Here is a 13,616-nt window from a genome sequence, read left to right as displayed (position 1 = left end):
AGCAAACTGTTGAAACTATTCAGGCCCATGTTCTGATTCCGTTGTCAGTTCTGACCTTTCAGATATTTTTTGGCCAATTCTTTCCTTAAATACAGTACCAGCCAATCATAAAACGTCTATTTAAGGGCTACTTCACAACAGCAGCTGGTGATTCCCCTTCATACGGACCAGAGTTTATTTTCTTGATTTTAATCCACTTCACATGTGCAGGTGTCACAGCTCATCCAAACTGTGATGGAGACCTAACTAGCAGACCCAGCTCCACCTGAAGTGAGGTTCACTTATACTGGAAAATTCGGGGAATTCCACCCTAAACGAGCAAAAGTTGTTTTCTTATGGTGTGCAGTCCAAGCCCAACATTAGCTCACATTTCCATGTGTGCAGCAGGCTGTCTCACCCACATCACATCCCAGTCAGTGCTGCTGCTCTGAAGACCAAACCCCAGAGGCTTTTCTCTCACTTCTCTCTCACTTCTCTCTCTCCTGGTTCTCCACTGTCTCTCACCCCACTCTGATCTTCATCCACCTTGGCGTGCCCTTTGCTTAATACAGCTTCATAAGCTCTCTGTGTGACGCCGCAGCTCTCACACACAGAGCACTATCATCAGCATGTGCTGCAGGAGAGGGCGGCATCAAATGTTTCTCCAGCCATGGGTGGTAAATCATTTCTGACCCTCGATGCTGCCTGCCCAGTGGGCAGAAAGCTTGCAGTGTGATTGTTAATATCAAGTCCTCTGTGAAAGGGCAGTTATCGTCTGAACTGGACGGTTTAGTCCAGTTGTCAGGTGTTTAAGATACTGATTGTATTTGTAGAATAAAAACTAAATACTCTGATAATCTTTGAAAAAACAGCAATAAACGAACTTATAAGAGTACGATAAATATTGTATTTGTATATTGTACAAATTTATTATTGTAAATAATGATGTACAATAATTTGACTCATTCAAACACAATGATACATGATCATTAAAGGTAGTTATTGTATCCGTCAGATTCTTTGTACAGTTGTGATCAATAATTACGGTAATCTGATAATGTAGGATCATTTGACACCTTCTCTACATGGCTCAGTTACTTCAGTAGTACAACGGGATAAAAACACCACTTGTCTTTACGCATCATTTCACATGACCTTTGACACAGTTTCTCACACTTGGCAAACCACGCTGTAAAAATAGTGCATTTCATAAGCAAAAATGACGTGTTATTTTATCATTTATTCCTGAGCTACGTCAATAGTTACGATAATTTTGCTTGAAATAAGATACTTGTATAACTAAATGTGACGTCAGAGATTGCGCACAACTGACATGATATTCTACTGAAGCAAAGGAGATTCCAGTCCCAGTTTATTTATTCATTTTATGCTAATTTATGTTAAAAATAAAACACCCATCAGGACTAAACCCTTCCTTGTGTATTTATATTCCATGTTTACATTTCTGGACGCAACAATTTATTTTGCAAGCTTGCGTACTTCAGATAACGTCTCCCTTTAACCAACCGTCCTTACTCTGTAATAAAACTTTATTAGATATTAAAGGTAGAGAGCTCTAATCACTACTTTGCAGCTGATGTTATTGAATGGAGTGTAACCCTAGTGGCTCAGACTGCCAATGAAAGTGGAGACAGTTTGACCTATTGTTCATTACATTGGAGGCAGTGAGACAGGACGACATGGACACGGACATGGTCCTCTGGGGGGCGTTTCCCAGCTCTCTTTACATCAACATGTCTTAGCTCACTAGCTCGGTGAGATACCGTGACCCCAGTTGACCTGTGTCTGTGTTGCCAGCATGAACCAACGTGTTGAACGTACATTTATCTCTACATGATTCATACACGTTTGGTAACTCACATATGTGGAAAATCAACACATGCAGCCTGAACAAGGCCAGGTTTTAAACCTGGTCCACCAGGCCCAGATAAATGAGGAGTGTTTATGTCAGAAGGGGTCCTGACATAAACCCCCCCTCATTTATCTGGACTTGAAACTGTGGCAGGGGTATGATGGGAACCTTGGGATTAAAGGTACATTGCACTAAGAGAGATTTAGTGTCATGCAGTGATGAAGTTAGAAGTTGTGTTTAGTTATCCCTCTGCCACATGATACATGACATGGTGTAAAGGTTTGTAAAACACTGTACTGGACAAATGGACGAGCTGGAATTGAACCTTTAACCTCTGGGTTTGACTACACCGACTGTCCCTCTAAATCAAAGCTACTTTTAATACAGATATGGTTGAATGGTGTTACTGTGAAACAGATGGCGTTTTAGTCACATAGCCCTCCAGTGGTCAAAGAAGTACACTGCACCTTATTTTTCAGGCGTCACATAATTGTCTTGTTTTCTAGTAATAATTCCACCTTAGAGTAATTTATTCCCATTCGTGCACGGCGCTGGACCGAACGCAACCTAAACCACCCTAATGTTGTAATTCCACTGAAACCCACTGGAAATATTCAGCTGGAAACAACTGCCTGTTGGTACTTGACCAAACTTTTCAGCAATCCTCAGAGCAACAATGGAGGCAAAGTGGGTTTTGTATTACTTTCCAAGTCAAGACAGCGGTTGATTCACATGCAACGGTCAGAATGTATAGAATTTAAGAAGAAAAAAAAACCTTTATTGCAATTCCAGATGTTGGAAAAATGCCGTCTCTGCAAAATTGCACTTCATATCTCCTCTTAGCCGTAGTTCGTTCAGTCTGATTTGCTATAAACTGTCATTAATAATTCACTGGCTCTAATAAGTTGATGATGCAGTTTGTTCGTATTGATAGTATTAGCCGAGTTCTCAGCCAGACCAAATGACGCCAGCACACCAGCACGGAGTGGGCTTTAATGGCCCATAATCTCCGTCCTTCTCTTTGGTGTGAGTGAGTGAGTCAACAGCCTACGAATGCCAGACATTTGAAAAGCAGGTCTTAGCGCCACAGAACTGTGAACTTGAAAATAATAATTAGTTCTCTGGACTCGGGGAGCTGGAGTTTTCTACACATATCAAATGTTTTTGAAACTCTATTTATTTGCTGCTGGTAGACGGTGTAGATAAGCTGTAGTAAATCAAGTCAGTTGACTTGTGAACACTTTGAATGTTAATTACATCGAAGGTCAATAAAAAAAACTTGAGTCCATGTGGCCCACGTCCAACTGCCAACAATCCAAGACTTGAAAGAAATATTCACGACAATCTTAAGAAGGAAATTACATATTTTTGTGGTTTGTTTGTTTGTTTGTTTTTTACAAAACTATATATGCAACTAGGAGTAGTACAAGTAGCAGTAGTGCTTGTTATAATAATAATAATAATAATAATAATTACTGTACTATTTATTTTGTAAAATTGATGCATTTTTAATTCTGCATTTAACCACATATAGGAGGCGGTGTAAGCAGACTACTGTACATTAGGTCAAATGACTAGTTAATGCATTTTAATGATCATTAGCAGTAAAGTGTGTACTTCTTCCTTTGCACTGCGCAACTAGACCAAGAGTCTGGGAGTCGCTGCTCGTTCTGTTTTTGCCATAGTCGTTTTAACATATAATGTTATATTATATGTTACATCCTGCAGAAATGACAGAACAAAATAAAGCAACATTTGAAGATGTCATTTTACACTGGTGAGTGTAAAATCACTGTCTTTTTAATTCAGGTGGATGACGTAAGCAACACCTTTGTTAAAACGTTGTATTAATAATAATATTTCACAGATAAGATTAGAAACACGGATTTTTAAAGAATACACTGGTCTAACATCCCTGACATGTTGACCTTTTTACTCAACAGGTACTTAAATACTTCGCTCAGAGAACACACACACACACACACACACACTCACTCCACAAATCCGAGCCAAAAAGACAGACCAGAAATTGATTCAATCTATTTAAAGTCGATTACAAAATAATTTAAAATAAACAGTGATCATTACGATCAAAGTTAGGTTTGATCCAGGTTTTTGTTGTTTAGTCACGTGTGTTTTGCAGGAGACAAACCCGTCACCAGTGATTCCCAGGTCCTGGTGTTCTGTGATAAATGAACTGTAGACCCAGAGACCACTACCGCCTGATCCTCAGCTTCTCATGCCTCCTGTGAGGTGCACTTCTGACGTTAATGCCCGTTTGTTTAACCTCTTCACGGTACGTTAACCCCTGTCAGGACGGTCTCATCAGGCTGGAAAAGCGGGAAACTTTTCCCTTGTCGGCCGACCCTGCACTGATCCAGCCTCAGCTCAAATCCTGCCTCAGTCTGCTTTTAAAGTCCCCGATCCTTCAAAAGTACCTGGGGCATTAAACACCGGGGACAGAGGGGGCGACACTAGAGGAAAATACATCGATCAGTAATTCAATAATATGCTCAGAGAACACACATGCCGAATCTATAAAATCACTGCCGAATCACTGCCGAATCACTGTACGAATACTAGTAGTTGTAGTAGTATTATTAGCAGAAATATTATTAGTATTATTATTAGAATTATTATTTAAGAGAAAGAAAAATTCAAACTGTTTTTCTTCACACAATCAAAATCATAGGGAAGACAGGATTTTACGTTAAAACAAGTCTTTAAAATGTAAATGTTTATACCCCATGGCCTAAAAAAAATTAACAGAGAAACACGTATCATAGCCAAACTTTGATACAAAACTTTGTTAATAATCAAGCACCGTAAAATGAGCTTCATTTTTCGTGGGTGGAGAAGGGGGAGACGAGGAGGAAGGGGAAGAGAGTGGATCTAAAACTGACGAGCAGACAGGTCACCTACATTTACCTTGAAGTGTGTGAAGAGTCCATTTTGTCTACCTCAGCCTCCTGAAATCTGCCCTCTCACACGCACACTCACACACGCACGCACAGTAGCACTGATCCAATTCTGCTATTTCTTACTTCTTGTTTTTTTGTTCCTGCCTGAACTGCTTCTGCTATTTCTTACTTCTTGTTTTTTTTGTTCCTGCCTGCCATCTCTTGACCTAAGAATGACACTTATTGACCTTTCAATACTTTATTATAACACAAGCTAAAAACTATTATCTGTCTGTCTTATAGGGAATGAAACATTGACGTTTTGCTAAGAAATACTCCAAGAACGTCATGCTACTCTACACTGGAGGATTGGATGGTCACAATGTCCCAATGAGCCTGAAAGTGGTGGAGTGACGTTTCAGTCTGGAACAACAGGAAGTGAGTAGATACGTTCCGTTGGTCTGACTTCAAATGTTTAAATTAAGACCTATGCACAATCCCAAACATATCACTGGGTGGCAGCAGAGAGCCTTTTTTATTTCTGATGTCACAGCGAAAGTGAAGCCTAATCTTAGCTGTTTGTGCAGAGCCTGCCAACACTAGTGATTGATATCATGTTACAAAGTCAAATCAAGCAACAGGACTGGTTTCTTGTGCCGTAGTACGGCTCACCTCGGTGGGACAACTGGAGACTTCCCACACACGGGAACTGTTGATTGGTGACTAGGAATCTGTGAATGTGAGTGTGACTTGTTTTTGTTTCTTCATGTAGTTCAGTAATAGACCAGGGAACTGTCCAGGGTACCAGTCATTAACCTCACTTCCCTTGATAGACAAACTGGTTGACAATGAGTACATGTGTATCCAGCAGATTGTGGTTGGTTGAACAAAAACAAAACAAAAAAACAAAAAACAAAAACAACAACTCTCAAAACTGCAGTACAACACAACAATAGGTAGTGATACTGACCATAGGATGGCACTATTGTCAAATGAATGCAGCAACAATCTGTCGCTACTGACCCCTTCGTTTTTACCCTGGTTGTTATGGAAACAAGTGTACGCGTTCCTTGTCTTTATAAAGAATTGTTCTTATTAAAATATCTTTTAAAGACAATGACAACAGCCCTACCTGAGAAACCAGAGCTATCACTTAGCTTAGCACTGAGAGGTGTCCAGATGTGAATGTGAGAGATTAAATTAGATTAGATTCAACTTTATTGATCCCACATTGGTTATTGAGTTATGGGGGTTGCTGTACTGCCTTGTGGTATTATCAGTAGTACTAGTAGTAGTAGTACTAGATGTCATGATGTCCATGTTTTAAAGACTATTTTCATGCCACGGTTCAGTTCCTTCATCAACTTCATAAATTATAACAGATCTTTATCAGAAGTCAATCCAAGACACCATGGTCCTGTAGAACAGTAATGCAGCCGATTTCTGACATAAGTGGTTAATACCTTATTTTAATTTAAAAATAGTTACATTGAGGGCAACTGGGTGGAGTAGGTTTCTTGAAGATGTTTCACCTGTCATCCAAGAGGCTTCTTCAGTTCTGACTGACTGCTGGTAGATGGTAGTCAGTCATTTTCCGAACTGAAGAAGCCTCTTGGATGAGAGGTGAAATAAACTGCACATACTTTATTTTAATTGTTCCCCACTCTTTAAAAATTAATACAAATACAGTTGGTGTCACTTGGGCCCCTTTCATCATGCTCTTCACTCTCATCTTTTCCACTCCATGAATATTGTCTGAGGTCAGAATTAATTGGCAGCAGCCTCATTACTTTTGTATCCTCTTCATTTAAACCATTGGTTATATTTCTCTAACTTAGTGAGTCAGAATATGTTTAAGTGAAAATATTTTACAGTCAGTCGTTAGACTGGACACACACACACACACACACACACAGAAGAGTAGAAGGAGAGGTAAGTGCTAAGGCTAATGAGCCACTGAGGAGCGTCTGGGTGATGGGGGGCATGGAGTGTGGTGATTGGGAACAGGTGTGAGGAGCAGGGAGGCGGTGAGTGTCGGTGGACAGGTGAAGCACGACTGCCTCCAAAAACAAACACCCTGTCAGGTAGAGGGGAAAGCTGGTGTTGATGTTGCCTGATGTGGGACTTTTTCTGGTCTGAGTCGTTGAACCAAATTATTCACACTGAGTGTCTCATTATCCAAGTTCTCCTTCTTCTCTTGGCTGCTGTCTTCAGGTGTCAGCACAGCAGATCATTTGTCTCCATCTCCCCCTATATTTGGTCTCCTCCTCAGTTCTATTTACCATCTTTACATCCTCTGTCACCAGTTCATGAATCATCTCTCTAGTCTCCACCTTTTTTCTGCTGTCTCACAGCTGTGTCTCCATCACTCTCTGTTCAGTATATCCACTATCCGTCCTCAGCACTCTAAGAAACTAACACACTCACCTGTATAAGGCCAGGGTCAGAGGGAATTTAGATGCATGATTTTGCTTGGTTCAAAGATTCGGGGCATGTCTTACACTGAAAAAAGAAGAAGCAGCAGCGATTCAAGAAGCCCGTTTCTCTTGTTCAGTGTGCACTGACAGTGTCAAAAGGTCGTAAGACCAGAGACTGTAACAGCCTGCATCCATACAAATTAAGGGTCTGTGGGTAAGAAGGGAGTAAACTCAGGACCTTTGTCTGATCTCTGATTGGTTGCCTGGGTACAATACAGTCTGTCTTCTCTGTCAGTGACAGGGAAAATATATGGCTTTGTGATCATCTAATCCAACTGTAGTGTCAACACAACACACTCACAGCCATTCCTTTAAAAGTTTCCTGAACTTTATTTAAAACACATACAAATGTTATTCTCAATGAAGAAACATAAGACAATCTCTGACAAAAATTAAAGGAATTATTAAATCTGAATTAATTTGCCTAAGTACAACCTGTCAGAAACAGCTGTGTGTGTGTGTGTGTGTGTGTGTCTATCTATTCTCTACCTTTTTTTAATTTCCAAGGTAGTCACATTCACACTTGTTAAAATGTCCCAGTATCAACCAAATCCCCTAATCTGTATGTTTTTGGACTGTGGGAGGAAACTGGAGAGAACAGGAGAACTCCACACAGAAAGATTGTTCCTGTTCTTTATCCTACAATTTGTGATCCATAAATATGAAAATGTTACACATCAAACTGACATTTGGTCAAATACATTAAAAACAGTTCTGCCAACTACATTAGAATTCAGACTAAATAAAAATTGTCAACATTCACACTGATTGTCATCAGCATCAGAATAATGTTTTGCACTGCGTTTAAAACAAAACAACCCATGTTGTCTGAGTGTGTGCTCGGAGCAGGCGTTAGTGGAAAACACTCCTGGTTTTATTTGTGGGTTTCCTTCTCTGTAACAAAGAGGCAGTGAAGGTGATTTATTCCCAGGGCTGCCCATCCTTCAGCAGCTACAACGTTTCTGTTCCTACAAGGCTGCCAGTGATAAATTACCCCAGATATTTCTGTCATATTACCATGATTTAGAAAACGGGCCAAATGTCAAACGGTGCAGCCCCATACCCACCGGCCCAGACTGAGTCAGCAGACAGGCTATTTGTCAACGTCACAATGTCCGACTTAGAAGTTTGACCACAGAGTTAATAGAGGTGGTCACAGATCTCTCTCTCTCTCTCTCTCTTTCTAATACACACACACACACACCCTCAGGTTCACACTTCTGCTCTCCCCTCAAGGGAGAGTAGTGCGTTACAAAAGAGCCTTAAGTCAATATTCAATTACAAGGTTCAACTGTAGAAGAACTTTGTGGAAATGTTTCCTCAGATACTTGAGGATTTGATTTATGATTAGTACTGGACTCTATGTATTGTGTTTCTGATTGAAATAGCAGGTGATTCTAGAGATGAGGAGAAGTCTGAGGTCATGTTTACTGTTGATGGACGGAAGACGCCCAGCGACTATGATGTCATGAGACGAAACAGAGATCACTATCATTTGTATTAATTAGACAAACATGATAGAAGATTGTGTGTCCAGCAGCTTTGACTAGTTTAAACATCACGTCGTTGTTATCTTTGATTTGCCACAATAATGAAGCATTTTCAGATCAATTGACTTCTTAAATGACCTGGAATTCAGTTTTGTGTGGTGAGCACACTTTAAAATAATCAGATTAAAATCCAGAGACTGTTTGTATTCTTCCCCTTTGTCCCAGTACAAACATCCTTGTTGTTGGTTTTCTTTTCTTGCCACAGTTGTAGTCTGTCAATCCCAATCTGGGATTTGGGATTGAGTGGAGTTGTACATAGATGCTTCTGCTGAGCAGGCAGAAATCCTACTGCTGCATGTCTTGAGTTCTGATTCTTCTTCTTTGGGCTGCTCTCTTCAGAACTGCTTTACAACAGGAGAGTTGTGGGTTCGACTCCAGGCATAGTAGTTGCAAGTTTAGACCAATTTGTCAATAAAACTCAAAGGAACCTGCGGCCCATATTTGATCAGAGCCCAACCTAAACATAAACATAATCTGGACTTGAGCTACTCTTCTGTCTGCAAAACACAAGTCCTCCCTCAAACAGACAAAGACCAACCTAATAGAAAACACACCTACACACAAACAGACAGTCATTTGTGTATCCTGTAAAACCAGCGAGTACTGGCTGTCTCCACAGATTAGCGCCGCTGCCCGTCTCCCTCAGTTTCCACTGTTGTATCTGGTCTCTGATCCTCAGCTCCATGTGAATCTCTGTCCCAACACAATCCTTGTTTTGTGTTGCCACAGAGATTAAACAACCGACAGCAGTCGCTGTTAATTAGGTTGCCAGGGCTTTACTGGCACCAGGGCTGCGCTGATAAATGGAGCGAGTGAGGAGGCGGCCCCTCCCTGCAGCAACACTCTGACGGGGAATCTCACTGACATCCTCATTTTAATTCAGCACACAAGACAGACTGGACTGACAGAGGCAGAAGATAACAACGGGTTTGGCACACACACGCACACACGCACGCACACGCAGACACATACACACACACACATATACGCTCCAGTATGCACTCATTTGGTAGACCTCTGTCAGTGAGTCCATTTGAGCCCCACTTTGATGAATTGGAGATACAGTATCTACAGCTGAAAACTGAGTTGAATGGGTTTAATTATATAGAGTTATACACCATAACCAGTTAATGCTTTTAAGGTCTACTGCTGAGAGTCCTGGGTTCGATTCCCAGAGGAACCACATGCTTGGCGCTTGCTAGGGGCAGCCTGTTAACAGCATATCTGCTGCTACCACAACAATTTCCCAAATATGGGATCAATATAGTACAAATGTATTTATTTTATTAATTTTATTGTGCAGAGCTGACTTATTCAACATGTGGTCTGCAACCCACATGCAGCCCACAAACCACCTCAGAGTGGCCCAGTGTATTTTTATAATACATTTTAATGCATGCCCAGAAACAAGCTGTATATCCTGTAATTCCACCGTCTATCATCTATACATAGCCAACACATGATGTCATTAACACATACTGAGAGAAAAAGGTTAAAATCCCATCATCATCCCACCAACAACGTCTCTATGAACATCACTGAGACTTTTGGAGGATTTTATGGTCAGATTAATAATTACCTACTAATTGTTAATCCTCTTCTTGCTGTTATTGGTCCATCTGCTCCAGAAATAAACGGGAAAGGTGTCGAAGCACAATCGAAATGCATGACAACGTAACAACAGCTGTCCTCTGCTTTGATGATATATTTTTCAGTGAGCAGATACGATGAGATTCGAAACAAGAAGAGTTTTGGAGAAAGATGTTACCAAAGGAGTAATTGTTCCGTATTCAGCAGCAGAACATGATTTAGAAGCAAATGGTAAAATATTTTATTTAACAAAAATAGAGTTTATTTCTCTGTGGGAGCCGTGACACAGGCAGGTACCAGCACTGGTTATATGAATTCTACTGTGGTTCCATTCAGAAACTCACAGTAAACAAGAGACACCTGACTGGACTGGTCAACGGAGTGTGTGTAGCATCCACAGGTGTGGGTTTAATAAAGAAAGTGACATTGTGGGTCATAAAAATGAAGTAAGAAGGAGGAGTATTTCAAGTTAAAATTTCAGTAAAGGAGAGCTGTGAGTCAGTGTGCTGCAGTGGTTGTCTTCTCTCCTGCTATGCAGAAGGTTCCAGATTCAATTCTCCCTTTTTAGTTCCTAATCCAAGGTTGGGCTTCTTTTGTGTGAAACCCTAATGGTTTTCTCAAATTCATCTTTCGTTATTCTTGGAGCTTTCTGTTTGCACTTATATATGTGTGTTGTAGATGTGTGTGTGTGTGTGTGTTCACTGGTTTCCTTCATGGAAACCTAGTTGGAGCCTCTGACAATGACACTTTCTTTTTCAAGGTCAATCTTTACAATTATCGCCAAGAGAAACAAGAAAATCACAGCAGGCACCGTTGTAACAAGTCACAGAAAAAAGCCAACGCTTTCAGTACACAGTACTGTAGTACTGACTCTCAATACTTACTGTTAACTACCACGTAGGATGCAGGTTATATTCAGGGCTTAATGTTTAAATGAACACCTGTTGTATTGAGTCGGTGACTCTGACAGTCGTCTCTCCTGTGCTGTCACACTGTTGTCTGTGTGTAAGCTGCTAACAACAAAAGGGAGAGACAGAGGTCAGTGTTTATATCTGTCAATGTCAGAGAGCTTCTCTCCACCTGACACTAACCTGGAGCTGCAGTGTTGGACACACTCACTCACAGGTGCAGTGCTCCTCTCCATCTGCTGTCTCTGTGTGAGACACACACACACATAACGTCATAACGTTTACAAATACAACAAACTTTAATTTCTTCATTTTTTCCCTCCTTTTGTCCTCCAATTGATGTCCTGCTGCTCTGACGATATCTTATTGGTAGCTGCGTGTTGCCATAGTTACATCACACATGGACATAGCTATATCCTTGGCTATTATGGGCTCGCTGTAGCCATTTGCCGCACAATGTGATATTCTGCCTGAACAAGCAGCCAGGGAACGTGTGAGATGGAGAACTGGGGCGTTGATATGTGAATTACATAGCAGAGCAGATTTATCTTCACCTGCAGAGAGGCTGGAGTGGAGATTCACTCTTTACTATGGGTCAGAGTCACTTTGGTTTGTGGGCGGAGAAATAATGGTTGAGTGGACATGTGTCAACACTTTGATTTGATCAATGAAGCACTGGAGAGCAATGCAGCTGCTCCAATCAGGATCAAGGTAAAGGCCATACGACCTGGACCTGGACCAATATGTGTAAAGATCTTTAAGGTTCATTAAATCAAATAATTTAGGTTGCATAAAAACCAAAACTGCCTGAGAAGGGTGGAGTAGAACATTACTTTAAATCACCAGTGGTGTCCCACAGTTTTACACCAGGGTCCAGTTTGTGTGAGTGGTGGTCTAACCATGGAAATTCTGCATTTTTAGAGACATTACCAGAGCATTTGTTCAGTGAGTGCAATGACTGTTTTTCAGGGTAAAATATTATGAATAAAAAAAACCTAAATCACCTTTCTGTGCAGCCCTGTACCAATTGATCCACATCCCACTACTGGTCCCTGGGCCAGTGGTTGGGGACATATCTTCTCATCTCATTGTCATTTTGAAAGGGGTCAGTGTTTATATTGTTGTGTACTAACACTTACACTAACACAACACTGAAAAAAACCCAGGGGACAGTTTATCACTGAGACCCAAATGCATCGGTTCTTGTTCTTCTGAGGAGAACTGTTCTCTCATTAGGATCACCTTTGTAATCTAAATGAATTATCTGAAAGAAGTTCCGGCAGCGAGGCAGACCTCAAATGCTGGATGTGATATAAATGTGAAATATGATGCAGTCAAAGAGTGTAAAGGATGGTGTTCCTGGACCTGAAGGGTTCTTGGGTGTCATCAGATGAACCTAAACCTTCCTGGAGTTGTTAAAGTGTCTGATCTTTCTGCCGCTCTTGAACTTCCTGCTTATGTTCCCTACCACCCTTGTATCTTGTATAACAGGATACAACGGTCAAGTTCATGTGAGGCTGTCTGTTTTGGCTCTTAAAGCATTGTGTTGTTACCTCTCCGACTAATTTGCCATAACTCCCACTCATCTGAACACACCTCCTGGTGTAGCAGTGCGCTAACAGCGGAAAAAGCAAAATTATGTATAATTTAATGCTAATTTCTTCTCCCTTTATTTTGTAAATATACATCTTTTTCAAACTCTCTGGCATAAATGTTTGGCATGGTTGTTGAACAATCCATGCACAGAGAATTCTTCTTTATGGTTCAAACATTGAGGGACATATACTGTGCAACGCTGCCCCCACAAATTCTTGTGGTACTGCTCAGCTTCGGACAGAAAAGCTCTTGGTACTTCGTGAGTGCTGAGCAGGAACCAGGCTTCTGACAGTTTTCATACAGTACACCAACACTGTTAGATAAAAACTTGGTCATCAGATTATGTAACACTTCTTGTAACTTAAGTAGAAATGTACGAACCCTTCACGGTGACATTTGTTTTGAATTTTAAAAAAAAGAAACTTTAATATTATTCCAATGGTAATTGCTCATGTCCTGAGATTAAAGGTGTGGCTAAAAGAAATGTGGGGAAACTGGACTGGAACAAACTAGCAGGGATTTCCTGTGTAAAGTTGAATTCTCTTATCACCATAGTACCTTCAGTCTGAAGTATTACTACATGTTACTTCTTCTCTTGTTGTGATGGTGGCTTTGGAATAAAGTTAATGCTGTGGCAGTTGGAAATAGTTTCAGTGTTTTGTTAAAATATGTAATTGTTGACAGAACTAATTATTTTGCATCGATGTTCTGCTTATTTAGATCAACACAATAAACACTGCACA

Source organism: Cynoglossus semilaevis, chromosome 9 (genome assembly GCF_000523025.1).
Source record: "Cynoglossus semilaevis isolate Cse_v1.0 chromosome 9, Cse_v1.0, whole genome shotgun sequence".
Lineage (NCBI taxonomy): Eukaryota > Metazoa > Chordata > Actinopteri > Pleuronectiformes > Cynoglossidae > Cynoglossus > Cynoglossus semilaevis.
The sequence above is the reverse complement of the archived record's forward strand: the minus strand, read 5'-3'. Positions refer to the sequence as shown.